The 14,417-nt window shown below is 38.3% G+C and overlaps 1 protein-coding gene across 1 annotated transcript in view; it reads right to left on the bottom strand.

Moving 5' to 3' along the window:
* LOC122631911 overlaps positions 1–14,417 on the bottom strand; it is a 228,548-nt gene that overhangs the window by 117,785 nt on the left and 96,346 nt on the right. The gene's annotated exons all lie outside the window — the stretch shown is intronic.

Genomic DNA, 14,417 nt, shown 5'->3' with positions numbered 1-14,417 from the left:
CGATAAATGGACGAGCAAAAACAACTCGAAGCTTGTCACGTTTCCAAGAACATTTCGTTTCGATCGATACGGCCTGCCATTACTGCCGATGTATAGTTTACGCTCGCCACACTCGTTCTCTCTCCCTCTTTCTCTTTCTCTCTCTCTTCCTCTCTTTCTCTTCCGCTTCGTTTATTTTATGTACTTGCTTTCCCGAAGCATTTACGTTTTATTTCGTTCTATTTTCATTCGTGGGGATAGGATAGTAGTTCATACTAACATAAGTTTGTTAAAACAAATCCATAGATCAGGAAAATCAAAGGACGTTTGATTCTTTTCTTTTTTTTCTTTTTCTTTTTTTTTTTTTTTTCCATCGCGATAAAAGTGATACATAAATATATGCGATAAAAACAATTAAAAACAATTGGCATCGGAATATTGTTTTAAATCATCGGATAAGATCTTTTATTAAATAGATTTCACGCTGTAGTCAGTGATTTTCAACGTAACGCATTTCGTAATATATACGTAGGTAGCCGTATAATGCGATTCGCACCGGACTGGAAAATCAGGGCTTTACGTCTGGGAAAGAGACCTCCTAGATCGTGAATCCGCCTCTGTCTACGTGTCATTACGGGCTACCAATTTTGAGCAATGCACGCTCGCCTAGTAGAGGAATATGATTATATAATAGATCGAAAAACTGATCCGAGATCGTTATACGATTAAAAGCCATATTATTTATTATTATTAGAGAAAAATAATATCGTTATATATGTATTAATGCAATTAAATTACATAAAAGTATTTATAATTAATCAAAGAAATAGACAGATTTAAATACCGTAATTATAAAAAGTCCGTATATATGTATGTGTGTATACGAGTGAATTTAATTAATGAAAAAAAAAAGAAAAATGGGAAAGACTCGACTCGACTTGGCTCGAGTCGTTTGCGGAAATACATTAGTGCGAGTCGTCGAATTGATTTGCTATGAAAAAAGATCACTAGGCGAGGGCTAGTCATCGAGGAAGAATGATGAGAAAATGATCGGATTGCATAATGCAGATAGAGAAAGTATAGACACGTGTACAATGTCCACAGACGCCAGTAAGAAGCGTAGATTCGACTCGTTGGGGTTTTTACTGGGCCTCCTTCATTCCCCTCTCATACTTTCCTCCTCCTCGTCGTTTTGCTGCCCTTCGCCGACTCACCCTCGTCGACAGAAGCGCCAGCGCCCAAAGCAACGCTCGTAGAAGCCGACTTGTGTACCCACGTATACGAGCAAACTATTGATCCGTGAGTAGTCACGCGATTCCCTCGTAGAAACGCCACTCAAACCTTTCCTGTGTCGTTTCTCCATCCCCTCCTTTCCTTTCCTACCTTCGCACATCGATCCCCGCTCTCTTTCCACCACCAAGACACCCACTACCTTTTCCTTCTCCTCTTTCTCCTCCTCTTCTTCTTCTTGCTCTTTCTATTCTTTCGCTTTAAACTTAAGTCGGATTTTTATAGTATCGAATAGTTGTAATCATCGGCCTTCCAGATAGATCGGACACGATAATCTGCGTTTCTTCAAAGTCAAACCCGCTTACGGGCTTCGCTGGTAAAACGTGTTCTCCACTTTACTTCGACGCTTTGGAGAACGTTTACTACGAGCATTATCGTTTACAGGACGTTTATTTAACGACAGGGACGTGTTACAGGGATTTACGAATTTTTTCATTTCGCATTAATTCGGATATAAGCATCGAAACGGAATTTTTACGATTCCAATTAATTTATTAATTATAATGAAAGGGCGTTTTATAACGGACAATGACGTCGAATCGTTCTATTCGATTAAGCCGACGATCAAAGAGGGAAGCATCGAGGTGTGGACAGACGGCAATGTCGTTTCAAGAACAACCTCACCCCATTTATTTCATTTTCCATCGTACATCTCGTCTATGTCGCTTCGCGACTTTTGCCTCGCCCGGTTCGCAAGCATCGTTGGCTTTCACACTATTATCGCCAGTTTCTTGTCCTACCTTGCTCTTCTCTCCACCTTTCTCTCCTAACCACCCTCCTTTCTTCTCTAAACCCCTTAGTTCAGCCCATTTGCCGCGCTTTATCACCTGCCATCGCCTAACTCGCGATATATACCCACCTATGCCGCTCTGCTGGGCTAGGTCTTATCGGTAATGGTCCTATTTTTGGAATCTCCGCCCATTCTTCGCGTGACCCACCTCTACCGGCACCCCTACAACTCCGTAGTTTCTACCCTTCTTGCAGGAGCAGAGGAAAGAGGAGAAGGAGGATGAAGAGGAGGAGGAGGAGGAGGAGGTGGAGGAGAAGGAGGAGGAGGAGGAAGCGAGATCCTCGTAACCGCACGCAGTTGGCCTTACCGCGAAACACGTTTCTTGATACCGATCCGTAAAGGGAGGAATATAAAATTGTTCAGCCACGAAAGTGCGTGGAAGTTGGATCTTTAGGATAGGACGTAATTTGCGAGTCGTCCTTCGAACATCCTTTAAGGGAAGGTTGATTTTCTTTTCTTTCTTTTTCTTTTCAATTCAATTACCTCAAGATATCTCTATCTGTAATTGTTATTACGTTGTACTATATACATATCGTTGTAACATATCGTTGTAATATTTTCTTTCTTTCTTTTTATTTATTTATTTATTTATTTATTTATTTATTTCTTTAATAACTCCCACACGAAGAACGTGTACATATGTACGTACTTTACCTATCGGCGAAGTTTCGATAAGACGGAAAAAAAGAGATTTGAATTAACCTCGGCATGGAAAGAGTCTTCTAGTTGTTAGAGGGCCGGTTAGCGTGACTTGGTTCACGGATCGATAAACAGCGCTAGGGTTCCCGACTAAGCAGCCTCGGGTCACGAGAATATTATTAAGCGTGCTTTTCCGACGTCGAAAACGGAACCGGCTTGCCTAGGCCACCATCATAGTTCCCTATCCTGGCTTTTGCTTTTAGCTCTGTTCCGTGGGACGATGCCGACGAAAGGGAAATATGTACCTACTTATCTTTAAAGGCACGAACCCACTTTTCTCCTCGTCATTTTCAAACGCAATCAAGATTTTCATCGAGCTTGATAGGACCGATAGGAAAGTACCAAGCTTCTCGAGCAATGTTTTAAACTTTTTAATTATTCGATTTCGATTTGATATCGAATGTATTCATTATCTCTATTCACCCACGAATTTGAGTAGAAAGTATCTAATGAGCTGAGAAAAAGGAAAAAGAAAGGAAAAGAGATAAATCTTGATTCAGACGTATATAGGTCATTCGACGACGGACTATCTTATCCCTTTTTTAAATTCGTATAATCGTTAAATAACCCTCCTAAAAGGACGAGTCATGTTGCAGACACGTTGAAGGCGATCGTTAGTTTTGTAGATAATACATTCGACATCTGCTCTATCTTCGTGGCAAAGGGGAGAGCGAAGCAGATGACCAAATGACTTTCGCGGTTCCGATGCAATGAACACGAAATGTTCCTTACGTGAAAAAGAACAGGGAAGAGTAAAGTAAAGGTATGGAGAGTGGGTAAGATAAAATGGAGCGAACTTTCGAGTACTTTCAAAGACAGTAGAGAAAGATGAATAGGTTTTCACAGACGAGTTAAGAAAGGTAACGTTGTGTGTGTATGCGTGCGCGTGTGTGCATGCGGTCATGTACCCTAACCACAGTAAACGGAATATATAATATACATATATTATATTTATATGTAAATATATATATATATCGTATGTATTTTGCATAATTTACAGATCCATCATGTGTATTATTATATCATACGTATGTAGGTCTTAGCTACGTATATGTATATTTATAAAAAATTTGCACGCATCAGAGTACTCCATACGGATATATGGAAAAGTAGGTGTGTAAGTCGATCGAAAGGGATCGGTAAGAAAGAAATAGTCATATGCCGTCATGCGGTCATTCATGTCCACGTATACCCCACGTAAAGTTCTTCGCTTTACTCGCGCGTACTCGTCCACGTCTCTATAGGGCACACGTTTCGCCCTCACACACGTTCGTTTCTCGGCTAAGCGTTTAAATCGAACACGTGACTATACATCCTACGCTACGTGGTGAACCGCCTACGTGCCGGCAATCGCTTTGCCATCGATCAGAAGCAGTCTCGGTAAATCGTATAAATCGTGATTCGCTAAGGGTGGATATATACATACATACATATATATACAAGTACATAAGTTATATACATAGGTATAGGTACTTGAAGCGGCATTAAACGTCGATTTATAACTCATATTCGATAACATCCTTTAAAAGAAAAAGCAACCAAACGATTTGGTTGCTTCTCGATTATATTCAACCTGGTGCATTCATTCAGGCGCGTTTCAACGAAAAAATGCTTACTGGACGATTCGATCGCGCGACCAAAAATCTCCCATGCGTGACGCCCACTTGTCCCGTCAGCCTTGAAGAGCCAGCTGATAGGGACGACCACCGGAACGCGTCTCTCGGTTCGCTCTGTCTCTTTGTTCGCCTTTCCTGACGCGTCCAAAAGTTTCGACGCAAAACATAGCGTTTCGAGCTGGAACGAGCACGCTCGAAACGCTATGGACAATCCTCCGCTTTCCATTAATTTCGTAACATCGAATCTTTTTTTTCCTTCCTTTCTCGTGGGAAAAGAAAATTCGGAATTTAAAGAGGTAAGTCGGTCGATTCTCGCAAACTCATCAAATTGCTAATTTCGTTCCCATCTTCGTTTTCTATATACGCGTACTCGTATATCTTTTTATCTGTAACATGTTTATATATCAAGAATCTCAAGTATATATCTCATTTATATATAAATTATATATATTAAGAACGGTATTTACTACTTATGTTACTACTTATGTCATTAATTATGAAAGCGATTAAAATGAAAATTACCTGTATAAAATTGAATTAAATCGTTTATCCGTTTATAACCATAATTCGAAATATATTAAAAGAGAAAATATTTGATATAGGATTTTTTTTTTTATCAACCCTCCGCTCGTACTTTCATATAGATATCTTATATACTTAATTTATTACTTGCTCGATATAAGTCCGTACCAAAAAGGAAAAAAGAGAAGAGGAAAGAAAAGAAAAGAAAGAAGAAAAAAAAAGGAAACCATACACTTTTATTAATATCTACGTATAGATAGTGGTTAAGGGAAACACTTTTTATAGGTATTGTCCATGGCGTTATCCAGTCGCACGCGCCTCGCGCGTAATGGACGCGTCCTGGAAAAGTACACGACGCGTATGCTCTTTTTATTACGTGCCACGTAGATACACCAGCCGAGAGAGTAAAAAGAAAGAACGACTTACCCCTGTTGCTTTACGAGGTGTCGATACCGCGCCCCGTGTAAACCTACATATATAAAGGGCGTTTACTCTGTTAACGCGTGTGCGATGAGCACGCGCACGCCAACGTATAAGAGGAAGGACGAAAGACTTATCGTTCGCTTATTGCACCGACGAACTTTACGACGAACCAAGGTGGAGGTTATAGGATATGTTCCTTTCTATCCTTACACATCCTTTTTTAGCTTGACTGCTAATACAGGAAGGAAGCGTTGTGCCGATCGAACCATCCTCTCGTCGTCTCTTTTATATTATTAATTTTTTCCTTCCTTGACTCATATTAACGTTCTCCGTTTTTCCGGTTTCTTCTTTATATTTTCTTTCCTTTCTTTTTTCTTTTCTTTTCTTTTCTTTTCTTTTTTTTTTTTTTACATTTACGTCGCATCTCCAAGAGTTTTCGATCTTTCTAAACGCAACTAAAGCGAAATATTTATGATTATTTGTATTTAAAAACAATCTTTTTTTTTCTTATTATTATCGATTAGTTACGTATGATGCGATAGTTTGTATCGATTAAAATTCTTTGTAGAGGTGAAAAGATAGTACTTGTCGTCTGATGAATACTTTAGCAATATTAGTTATTTACGTTGTGATTGATTCTAATCAGATAAATATATCTATCCATCTATATATAAAATAAGGTTATTTGAAATGTAATTTTGAAGGAAATCGTGAATGCCAATTTGTTTTAAAATTACTTTTTTACTATTTATGCTCTATATACTGTCGGAACAAGTATATGATAACTTCCAATTATTTAAGACTAGGTCTCAGTAAATGTACGCTTTATTTTATTTTCAAAGCTGCATTTTCTTACGACGGAAATAATGTCAAATGGATGAAATACAGAACGTTCATTCGATTTCATTTATTAACCCGTAGCAATGACTCCACGTATTCGATAATTCAGCTCAAAACGTAGGCATTTAAATAGATAGAGGTACATACATGCACCGACAAGGGTAAATTTCCTCTCTCGGCTGTGTTATACCAGCAATACCGTCGAAAGGAGAAAGGAGAAATGAATTACGTTCGGCTTGCACGTGCTACTCCGTACGGTGAGATAGAGAGTTGGAGGAGGAAAGAACAGCAAGAACGGGGGACCGTGAGAAATTGGAGAGAGAGAGAGAGAGAGAGAGAGAGAGAGAGAGAGAGAGAGAGAGAGAGAGAGAGAGAGAGAGAGAGAGAGAGAGAGAGAGAGAGAGGTCGTTGATCCTCGAGGAAGTCTTCGCGACCTTGCAACGAAAAGTGCTCGGCTATGCGGGGAAAGGACTATCGATTTGATTTCCTTGGATTAGCTGACGCGACTGTAATTTCGTTTCGAAACGAAATTCCACTTGAATTAAAATTCAAATTAAGCCAATATGCACCCTTCCTGTTTCTGCCCTTCTCGTCCTGTACCCTCTCGATTCTCCCATCGCTTTTCGTAATTTAATATATTTATCGAAACGATGAGGATTCGAACAAAGGGTCGCGTTTTTTATTTTTACGACGTAATGTTCGTGGTGGAAAAAGAAAATGAGGATGTTCGGATGGGAAGAAGAGGAGGAAGGAAGGAAAAAAGTAGGATGAAGAAAGGAAGGAAGGAAGGAAGGAAGGAAGGAAGGAAGGAAGGAAGGAAGGAAGGAAGGAAGGAAGGAAAGGAAAGGAAGCGAAACGTTTTCTCAATATATAGGAGAATTCGAGTCCGCAATGCGGCTAACCGAGAAAGGAGTCGAACGATTACGGTCGCGCGATCGGTGCGCCATGTTTTTTAAAATGCAGCGAACCGTCACGCGAGATGCCACCCCGATGGTGCCTGCTACTTTTGCTTCTGCTGTTGCTAATGCTACTACCGGTGATGGAGGAGGAGGAGGAGGAGGAGGAGGAGGAGGAGAAACAGGAGGAGGGAGTTTATCGGATGTCCGCCGTTGAGGAGGACGACTTCGACGTCGACGTCGAGGATGGTTTCGACGGTGGCCGGTAGCCGCAGTGCTGGCGCAGCGCCCTGACCTCAAAATACCGCCATTGGATCGATAGAAAACTTCCTTCCTACCCTTCCTGTCGCGCGTACCTCGTGCAGACTTCAACGAACTTCCCGAAGAACACCTTTCTTATCCCTTAACACGTCCAATTTGTCGAAATTTCAAAAGATTCATTAATCGTAACGATTAGAAACATAACGTTTTAATACCTATATGCGAATATAAATGACGCAAGATCTAGGCAATTATAATTTTAAGGATTTAACGAAATATTTAAGAACGTTTTGAATTTATAGACCTTTCACTCGAATTTTAAAAATTTCGTTGTTTTTGTAACACCGTCTTTCTTTCTAAAAATTCTTATTTCGCTTTTTCTCTTTCTATTTCTATCTGTATTCTTCAGTGTACCGATAGAGAAGGGCCAAGCAAACGCAAGCTTGTACGAAATGGATTAAAATTCGATCTATTCCCGTTAATGTTCCAACATTACGAAAATTAGATTCGTTGACCTGCAAGAGGTAGGTACGTTTAACAATCTGCCATCTTACCGAGAACGTGCTTGAAACCGCATGCGACTCGAGAACTGGCGGCTATTTTGTCGAAGCGGTTTTAAAAGTCGCCTCGGAAATTATCCTGAATGTTCGTCGAGGTAGAAAGAGGAAGATGGAAGGTCGACGAAGAGAGGAAAGGGTAGAAACGAAGGGCAGGTCCGTACGGACCTTTCGTGTTCTCGCTTTTGGCATTTCACACGAATTATAAACTCTCAACTCCCCTTTCCTTATCCTTCTCGGTTTTCATTAGGGACGGGTTTTCTAAGGTCAAACGTTAGAACGTAGGTAAAAAATAAGTTGCCATTTAAATGTAAGGAAGTGAACTACCGAACGAAAAATAAGTTCTCTTAAATTTATCTCTTTTCCTCTTTTTATATCTTTTTCATAATAAATTCGATTAAAAATCTACATACTTTTCGTTATACCTCGTAAGATGAATTGATTGCAGTTCACGTTATTTCAATATACGATTAAGGTAATCCAAGCAAGATTAACCGATTAGATCCTTTCGACGTCATTACATTCGCCTATTAACCTTGCTGCTTGCGTTCGGTAAACGTAACGGTGAACGAATATTAAGTCTCTTTCTATTCATAGAAAAAAGAATTCAAGGGAGAGAACGAAAAACAGGAGGATAGAGAGAGAGAGAGAGAGAGAGAGAGAGAGAGAGAGAGAGAGAGAGAGAGAGAGAGAGAATGAGGGAAACGTTAAGCCACTGCGCATTTCGGTTAATTTTTCTTTGCGATTAACTCGAATCGCACTCGAATAGATTTCACGCCCGATTTAATAAGGCTCGATCATGCACGATCGCATGATCGCAGGTGTATAAACGAGTTTTGTGAAATACGAAGCGTTTTATGTTGAAAAAGTATATATCCCAGTATCCAAGGTGCCCAAGAGCCGAGGAGAACTTTACAATCCTAATTAGTGGCACTTTGGTAAAGTCGTTAGCCGAAGTATTTTCGATAAGACAACGTAAGGATCATAAGACATCGAAAAGACGATGAAACTTTCAAATAAAAGCAAACGAGTTCTTGTATCTTTTTTCCACGAATTATATTTGCACCGAGTGTATCCGATTGTTCGTCCATTCCGAGATCGTTGCTTGCAATCGACGAATACGTTTTTTATTTCTTGTAACTTTATCCTTTTGATAATTATAACGAGCTGGAACGTCAAAAAAATTTTTCCCCTGACCGATCGAATATTCTAAACCAGTGATTCTCAAAGTACCTACGTGGAATCATCCGTGATATCAATAAAAAATTTATGGGTTGTGTGTGACAGTACAAAAGCGATAGATCGAATTATTGAGACGTGCCAAATTTTATTTTATTCGTGTTAGGGATAATACGATTGATTGATTCGACGATATCGCTTATAGCTTAATGATGTTTCATTCCAATAAAGCCTGAAATATCAAAATATCAAAACAAAATGTTCGTTTCGTTTAAAATTTTTGAAATTAAATTTAGCGAGGATCGAATACGAGGTGATCGTTCAAAAAATATGGACGGTTCACGATGAAAAAAGTTTGTTGAAATCATATCTCGACACCAAACGATATACTATAAATGCGAGCAAAAATCAAAAGAGGAAGATTTATTATTCGAACGTTTTTACGTTTCGTCAGTTTGCGAAACGTTAAAGCTATTAAGAGATAATAATCTAGAAGAGTTGAAAACGTTTAACTGGAGAAAAAAAATAGTAATTGTATATATATCGTAAGGAATGTAAAAAAAAAAACCAAGGACAGAAAGAAAGATTGTATATGTGATATAGACTATTCGTTTCAATCGGGATCCTTCAAAATATATGTGTATATTTGATAAAAAGTTAGATGTCTGTCTCTTTGAGACATCACGTAGGTTTTATTCGTAATACGTTCTTGTAGAATGGAGGAACGAACTGGGTGGACGAACCGGAGGAAGAGAGTAGGTCGGTTTGGGTTAATGTCGTGTCGTCTAGGTCAAGGAATGACCACTGGACTCGATCGGTCGTTTATCTCGACGCAGTCGTAACCTACTTGGAAACTACCGGTAATGTTAATCGTCATCCATAGATCGATTCAAACGTCTTCTCTTTACTTCAGTCGCATAAAAAGTTGTTTCTTAAAGAGTACAAACGTTTCTTGGATTTTCAATTAACAGGAAGGAACTTCAATGGAGTTTATTTGTCGATTGAATTTTATCGTTATTTATTCCCTTCCGTAATAATAATTGAAATTTAGTTTCTCTTTTTTTCTTTTTTTAATTTTATTTTCGTTAACGTTAATTCGAATATAAAGTGATCCCGAGATTCATATCACTCTCTGGTTACGCTGACTCTGCTTACATGGAAGGGAATGTAGATTGTAGAGACACTGTACGTTTGTTTACGATGAAAATAAACAGTAAAGAGAGACAGAGAGCGAGAGAAAGAAAAAGACACACATATACTTTATTAAACTCGAGCACACTAGACGCCATTTTGTCGGTAATTATATGCCTTGCACCTCGTGTTACTTTTATAATGCAGCTTAATTACTTCTAATTACGAATGAAGACTTCGGTATTACATCATGATGTACCGCCTATAATAAACTTGCGAATTTTAGACGAAGCTAGTTACGAGGAATCAATTTTTGTTTCGATTGATCGTCATTTAATCGTATTTAATTATTTTTACATTGTTTCAAATTAACCTGTCAGGAAAGATATCGATTTTTTCATTCGACGATACGCCGATATACTTTTATCGCGACGATCTTTTCTTTTGTTTACAAAAAAGACGAATCTTTTTACGATTGAATCGAAGAAATGAAAAATGTAAATATGTTAGAAGATGGATTTTATCGAGGGAATAGGAAAGAAGTATCGTAGAAACGAGTCAGACTGGTTCCATAAGTCGGGCGACGTTGTAGTTTCCCTTTTGTTTCGCTATATAACCGTGCATCGTTCATTCATCGAAGTCGTTATCTTCGAGCGGAACGCACCGTTTCGTTTTCATTCGCAGGGAAATGCGTTCAGCGAACTATTGGAATGTGTGTCAGGGTTCTCCGATCTAAGACTTGGAACATCGAATCACGTATTTACTTACTTATTTTACTATCTACCTTCTTCTTCCTCGTTCGTAACGCTCGAAAATTCATTTCGATAGTTTTATCTTCGTTTTATTTTCGTTAAGTTAATAAAGAACGAAAAGATTGTATTCAATCGTAAGATCGTATCGTATAGTAATTTGTGTATCTTAGATTTATCTTTTAATTACCATTAGCTTTTTAAACGCGGACAATTACGTTGCATATGCGGTATTCAGAAGCAACTGTATTATCGTTTCGTTTTATCCTAAGTGCATCGGAAAGCCCGTGAAAGGTAAGCTTGTAGCTAGAGCTAGCATGTTCGGAGAACGCGAACGGGTGCACGCTAACGTTAGCGATGCTTCGAAAATTCCAGGAATGAGAGTACCTTGTCCCTTACCAGAAACCTTTCTTCGCTTTCCAGGAAGTTAAACATCACGGGCTAAGGCTAACTTTCCCTCGACTTGCTTCGAAACTGTCATAGAATGTGCGATAGTATCTGAACGAAGAAGGAATAGAGGTGGAGTTAAGAAAGAGAGTAATAGTCACTTAAGTTGCGTTTTCTTCTTTTTTTTTTTTTTTCTTTACGTTTAACCAGTCTTCATTTCAGAAAAAAAAGAAAAGAAAAAAAGAACCAAAAGCACGATCAATTAATCATATTGAAATTGCAAAAGTTAATTAAAATCTATCCTCAATCTTTCCCCCTAGCATCGGGAACTCTTACATCAAAATGACATTTCGCTTGAAAATATTATTCTTGATAGTTTGAAAATCTTACATTGAAAGTTGCATAATAATGCATCGTTGCGTATCGATTGACGTAATATAAATAAGAGAAGCATGGGAAATATCGAAAGTACTCGTAAATAATTAAGCGATAGCACCAGTCATTGGACATAGAATGAGTATTCCTAGAGTCTTAAAAGGGGACACGAGCAGAGTAACAAGTAATAAATTTATTATTTATTACTCTTCAACGTGTCCCCATCCGATTATTTCGTTTTTTCGTTTACATATGAGAGTGAACAAACGACACGCAGACTAGAAAGGAACATTAATTATAGCGCTCCTTGAAAGGCGAGATCGATCGTTTCTATCGAGTTTGTTGCTTGGTTAAGCCTTATTTTACTTTTCCGTGTAAAAAGAAAAAGAAAAAAAAACAAGAAGAAAAAAGATTCTAATCCATTCTAACGGAGAATATCGTGAGGTAAGCGATCGTAAAACTGGTTATATAATTATCATCTTAATCTTTAGCTTTTACTGTAAGTGGATGAAGACCACCAGAAGCCGAAGTGAAATTATTTCGTTACGTCTTAACGCGTAGCTAGATAGATAGATCTCGTAATCCCTTTCGAGTGTTATCCGAACAGCTGCTGAGATCTTGCGACGTTAACTTAGCCAACATGTTCACGGTAGAACGGCGTGGAAATCGAAAGAAGAGAATTTCTGGATGATGCAGCCGATTTTACGATTTAGCAGCAGTAATGGATTTCGCGGTTGCATTAGAATGCTGGATCGTAGATCGAAGGAGCGTTAATGATCCGTATCTTGATACCGTTACCTCTTGCCCCGTTCCAAGCAATACGTTATTGAGATTTTTCACTTCCGCTTTGTTTCGCTACCGGCCAACGAAAGAGCACTTTCTTCTTCAAGAAAAGAATATCTGTTTTGTAGCTATAATAAGGAATTTCGAAGCTTTCTAATTTTTTCTTTTCTTTTTTTTTTTTTTTATACTTTGTTCTTGCGTTCAACAAAACGATCAAATTATTGTCATCGTTAGAATACGTCGATTAAAAATATAAATTGTTCCTGTTGAAAATGAAAGCTTTGTGAAAATTCAATCAAAAAAGCAAATATTTCGAATAAGGACTAATTGCCGACGTGGCTTCTTCGATTCGATTAGGAGACGTTCGCGTTTAATCGATGTATTTATCGTTCATCCTCTTTGCTAAATCCACTAACGACTCATTAAAGAAGCAACGTTCGCTCGACAAAGCCAAACGGATGCTGAGGAATAAAGGGAAGAAAAATAAAGAGAGAGAGAGAGAGAGAGAAAAGGATAGTAACGAAGAGTATTGTAAATAATGGGATTATCCTGGTGGTAATTACTGTGCTGGAAACGACCTTCGTTTCTCGTGATTCGCACGAGCGAAAGAGCGAAAGAGAGAAAGAGAAAGGAAAGATAGAGAAACGCTGAGGAAGAGAATGAGAATAAAAGGAAAACGAGGAAAGAGAAGTGCGAGTGACGATCGTCTATCTTTCTCATTCTTCTTCATAACTACAACTATAATAGGAAAAGCTGAGAGTAACCTGTGTGTCTTCGTCTAACGATTAATTATTGATAATTATCTTTTTATCTCTTACTCTCTTTCTTTCTGTCTTTGTTGTTTCTCTAGAGTGTAACGGTAATCTTGTACACTGTAATCTTCTTTCGTGTGTATTGTTCGCACGTTTGTATCTCTCATTGTCGTTTGCCAACTCACTTTTGATCTCTCTCTCTTTCTCTCTCTCTCCCTCTGTCTATCTCTGTCTCTATTTCTCATCCAGCCCTTACTAAAGATGGCATTCTTGCTTTCGTTCTGCCAGCGGTAATTTTCTTCTAATTATCTTTAAGTACGTTTGCCGTAAAACCTGATTTGTTGTCGCTACGACAAAGTTAAACCAATGCGAAAAGCGCGCATCTTAGAAAACATTTAATCACTTTCGTAGACGAGATCTTCCCTGCTTTTTTTTTTCCCCTGTATCGTGAAAAAGGATTTCGTCTGCGTTCTTGTCAGCGATAGAAAGTTTCATATATCAAGTTCAAGCTAACGTCTTGGCTGAAGTCGTAAGCGCGCTTGATATACGAGCTCAGTATCTTCTCGAGCTTCCGGTTGATTTTTATTTCTATGAATTCCGTGATTAAACTTGTTAATCTTTCAGCGATTAGAATGGAATTTCTCGAATAATTCTGCATTAGCGTGTATTATTTACGTTGAAATGATAAAAAGTATCTAATATGTAAATTATAATAAGATTATTATTATTATTATTTGAGATAAAATAATAATGTTTACACGATTTCTTGTTTGTTTACCTGTCATAAAAATAATCGTTTTCATCAATTAAAACACGTATTTTTGATATATATGCTTGAAGATAAGTATAATCGTAACGGTTGAAACGATCACGAAAAATCAGAAAGCGTTGCCGACATATCGGGATTCTACGTAAAGGAAATTCTTCCTTCTCTCTTGACGCGAACGAAAAAAATTTCGTTTCTTTTACTATCTCTTTGAGGTTTAGTACAAACCCAGCTGATTGTCAATATAATATATTTGCAGATACTTCACGGAAATGGGTTTGGTCGAACGAGAAGCCAACATGCAAGATCTCAACGTGTCAAGACCCGGAAGATCGAGGGATCTTTTTGGCGTACAACTCGAGGTAATTTATTTCATGACCTTTCTAAATAATTCATTAGATTATTTGGAAAACGTTTCAGAT

Source organism: Vespula pensylvanica, chromosome 1 (genome assembly GCF_014466175.1).
Source record: "Vespula pensylvanica isolate Volc-1 chromosome 1, ASM1446617v1, whole genome shotgun sequence".
Lineage (NCBI taxonomy): Eukaryota > Metazoa > Arthropoda > Insecta > Hymenoptera > Vespidae > Vespula > Vespula pensylvanica.
Note: the sequence above shows the minus strand (reverse complement) of the source record. Positions and strands in the feature narration are given on the sequence as shown.